The sequence below is a fragment of the Vigna angularis genome, chromosome 4 (assembly GCF_016808095.1).
Source record: "Vigna angularis cultivar LongXiaoDou No.4 chromosome 4, ASM1680809v1, whole genome shotgun sequence".
Classification (NCBI taxonomy): domain Eukaryota; kingdom Viridiplantae; phylum Streptophyta; class Magnoliopsida; order Fabales; family Fabaceae; genus Vigna; species Vigna angularis.
Window position 1 is genome coordinate 16089268 of NC_068973.1, and position 4550 is coordinate 16093817.

Here is a 4550-nt window from a genome sequence, read left to right on the forward strand (position 1 = left end):
TCATCTTATTTATTGTGACAGATATATGGCTGAGTCACCTCATTCGTCAGGGGATGAAGTCCCCCCACCACTTCTAGACGGACGACAGAGCGACGAGATTACGACAACTTATGCTTAGAAGAAATACAGGTGAGAGGACACCTGTCATTATTGACGTGGTCACTGGAGTTGCATCTGACCCAAATGCACATGTATTTAGGTCTTACCCTTAAGTACTAGCACATGATCATATCTTTATACTTACTACATCCTTTGACCATGTATCTAAGGCTAATCGAAATCTCATTTGGCAAGATCTATTGGTAAGTTAAACAATATTGCTCCAAATTCTAGATTCCTTATATTGATAAATTTGTATTGATATAAGGTTATTACTTTCTTTGTTGTAGATGACATTTGATATGCCAAATGTAGAGAGCTTAAGGAATAGGTGTTTATCTTCAATTGCAGAAAAATTTCGGGGGTTTAAGACAAAATTGACGTCGATATATATATATATATATATATATATATATATATATATATATATATATATATATATTTGGACCAAAAAGTAATGAAACTCCATGTTCCAAATATTCAACAATTGACAAAGAAACATGGCGTTAGTTTGTAGAGCTTCGTTCATCCGAGACGTGACAGGTAAGTGTAGGTAAAATCATTCAATTCATCATTCATAATTCTTTTTTATGACAATTGTTTCATTTTATCACAGGACAAAAAGGTCAAAAGCACAAGGAATAAGTGCTCATAATGAAAATCCACACCTACTGTCTCGTGGTGGATATAGGATGCTTGAGGAAAAAATAATGAAGCAGAAGTCAGATAGTAGACTTCCACTTTCTAAGGGTGGTGACCCTCCTCCTCCTTCACCACCATCTCGGCACGAGAAGTGGAACTTAGCCCGTATAAGACCATCGGGCTCCTACACTTTCAAATGATTTTGAAGTTTTGTTATGTGACAGGACTCCTTCGTTGAGCAGAGCTCCCAAGGTCAATTCACACAAGAAGGTCGTCAGGATATACTTGCCACAACTATTGGACGACCTGAGCACCCAGGACGGGTGCGTGGTGCTGGGACTGGCATAGGCATACGACAGTTCTTTGGGTCTTCCTCGCGTCCATATTCATACGAAAAGATGAAGAAGAACATAAGAAAAGAGATGACGCAGGAGATCATAAAAGAAGGTTCGGGCATAGTTGTATGATGAAGTTGCTGAAATGGTTGCGCGCTAGTTCTAGCTAGGGATGGGAAAAAATTCTACGCCCGCGGATATCCGAGGATAAAACCCACGACGGATAGTTACTATGTGCGGATATTTATTACCCGCGGGTAACAGGTAACAAATATTTTAATACCCGCTTCTAAATGGGTAGGATGCGGGTATTATACTATCCAACCCGCGTATACCCATTACCCGAAAAACAAATAATAAAAATTTAATTAATATTTTTTAAAATTAATTTTTTTTATTACTCTTAAAAAAGGGGAAATTTTAATAACAATGACTTAGGATTCCTTTCAATTACCTTTTTTTAAAAGAAGAAAACAAAAAGGGAGTAGGCTCCATTCCCTATTCCTCTCTCTCCTTGGTTCTGATTGGGGTTTTGTTCCGATTTGAGATTTGAAATTAGGGTTTTATTTGTTTTCTGATTTTGGGGGTTTCTTTTGTACGTTTTGATTCGCGTTTTGGGAGTTTGTTTCTTGATTTCTTCCCTGTTGATTGATGACGCAATTTTGGGGTTATGATTCGAATGAGTGTTTTGAGTTTTTTTGGATTTTAGTTCATTGATGCAGATTGGATTTTTGAAGACTCATACTATATACGGCTTTTTGCATGCGGGTCGGGTAGCGGGTACGACTTTTTGCATGCGGGTAGGCACTATTCGTGCCCGACCCGACCCGTTGCCATCCCTAGTTCCAGCAGCGTTATGAGGATTATGGCAATCTTCCTACGCCATCTCCTGTAGCGAAACATGTGCCCCCTACAGGTAAACTTAATGATTTTTGTTTATTAATTTACTTTTTGTATAACCTAACATTTAATTTGATACGTAGAAGCGGTAAAGGAAGTTGCTTATCTGCCGGTGCCCTAGGGGACGACATGGATGACACTCGTCCATCTCAGTTATATATTCTCTCTAGTACCGGGACCATGCTAGTGGCTCGTGGTACAGTTTATTAGACAACCACTGTAGTGCATGGTGTAAAACTTGCAGAAGATGAGGTCAAGGTCACGTGGATGAAGTTGTCATACGAGATGCCGTTCTTCCAGTGCCTACAGATGAGTTCTTCACTGTGGAAGAGACATTTAAGTCCTTTGTCGCCTGGCTTAGACATTTGGTTGGTGATGTATCTGATCTCCCGGTAAACACTCGTACTATATACTTCTCAATTTTAATATTTACTTATAATTGACATTAACCATTTTTTCATGTAACAGCAAATAGGTCAAGAGGGAAGTCCTACACCGAAGAAGACTCATTTATCTGAGGACGAACCTCTTGGTGCGTTAGACGAGCTTGCTAAAATAATTTCAGATGCGCCGATGAATCTACACTGGGATTCAACTACATTTGGAAGAGAAGCTCAGATCCCATTGTACTTGCATCAGCAAGATGTTAGGGAGCTTGCGTTGGGGAGAGAAGAAATTAATATTACACTCATTCAGCTGTGGATGATGTAAGTTTATGATAACTTTTTTATATAATTATTTTTTATCAAGTTACTTATATCATATTATTTCTTCATTTTAGGTATATGTTTGATGTTAGTAAGAAGAAGGGGTTCAGCGATGTATGTGGGTTCATTGACCCCTCTATGACTCATGAAAGAAATAAATTTGATGATATCCAAACATACATCACCACCTGCTTTGGAATGGGGAAGGAGATATATTTTTTCCCTTATATACATGGGTAAGTGAAATTTGTTAACTTTAAAGTTTCATGTATTAATTTTGGTATATGACAATGAAGTTATTACCAATTTCAGGTGTCATTGGCAGATACTTGTGATCTTCATACCAGAAAACACTGCTATCTGGTTTTATTCATTGCACAAGTCTCCTCCCAGCCCTCTTAGACATGTAGTAGATTGGTAAGAACCTCAATGTTTCAACTTTGTTTGTTATATAAATGTATGCTAAAGCAATTTTTTTAATAGTTCCCTTGCAACACATATGATGTTATCTGGGAGATCTACTGCTACAGCTAAAAAGCTTGCATGGGTTGCCCTTAAGGTTTGGTATTTTAGTCCATACTTTGTTACCTTTGGTTCCGTTCAAATGATGTAACTTAACATTTTATAATTATGATGATATATTGTAGTGTAATAGACAAACAAGGTCATATGAATATGTTTACTATGTCATGTTTTGGATGATGACCATTATTCGTGCACATTACACTAGTGGATGGAAAACAGTAATATTTAGGTTTGAATTTTATTTTGTCTATAGTTTAGATTTCATATACACTAATTGAAATCATTGTGTTTTATGTAGAGATTCAATATGATTGCTCCAATTCCAGAGAAGTCACTTCAACTCATGAGGAAAGCACTGGCTAAATATGTAATTTAATTATATAATAGTATGTAGTAGATATTAGAATATAGTAAGTTCTAAGTTTATGTTTCTAAGTTTTTTTATGCTTTTCTACATTATTATTAAATTAACTTTGCACATTGCATTGATTTATGCTTCAAACTTGATTTATAATTACATTGGATTGATTTATGCTTCTAAGAAGTTGATTTATGATTGCATTGAATGTATTTATGTTTTAATATAATTTTCATTCAAAATATACATTTCTGGATTATTCTAGATTGTTATGGATGTAAATATATATGCATGTCTGTTTTTGTAGTTGGGAATGTAGCAAAAACATACCTCATTTTAAAAAAGAACAGGAGAATATGTCTCGGTTGAGGTCATAACTAAGGTAGAAAAGCCCCCTATGACCTCGGTTAAGGTCATACCCGATGCAGAAGGGCTGGCCAATGAAAATAAAAATGGGCTCTACTGCCTCGGTTAGGGTTACAATCGAGGCAATAGAGGGGGACATACTGCCTCAGTTCAAAAGGAACCGAGGCATAAAGTCCTACCAAAAAAAAAATAAAAAAAATCAAAACATCTACTCCTTCGGTTAAGGCTGAACCGAGGCAAAATCATACCCTTTTAAGCCTCGGTTCCCACCCGAGGCAAAAAGTACTTTTTGCCTCGCTTGGATATGCCTCAGTTCGGGAACCGCTACCTTTGGGAAAAAACAACCGCTGTAGTTTTCCTTGACTTCACTAGTGCTACTATGTATGTAAGAATAGTGAGTATCATGAAAATTCAAGATCCTGTGTGTTTTTCATTAAATTGAAAATTGAAGAATTGCTTACAAGTGGTATCAGAGCCAGGTTCTGGATTTTATGATTCTCCATGAATAGTAATTTTCTCAATTTTTTGAAACCCTAATTTTTGAATTATAAAATTTAGGGATTTTAAATTTTCAAATGTTTAATTTTACTATTTATGATATTAATTATTTTTATTGGC

General features: G+C 36.2%; 1 long non-coding RNA gene across 1 annotated transcript; it reads left to right on the forward strand.

The window, feature by feature from the left end:
- Positions 1-1800: 1800 nt before the first annotated feature.
- Positions 1801-3073, forward strand: LOC128196364 (uncharacterized). Its single transcript, XR_008248586.1, has 5 exons — positions 1801-1992; positions 2060-2368; positions 2445-2683; positions 2758-2919; positions 2996-3073. It is a non-coding gene; the product is annotated as an uncharacterized LOC128196364 (long non-coding RNA).
- Positions 3074-4550: the final 1477 nt, after the last annotated feature.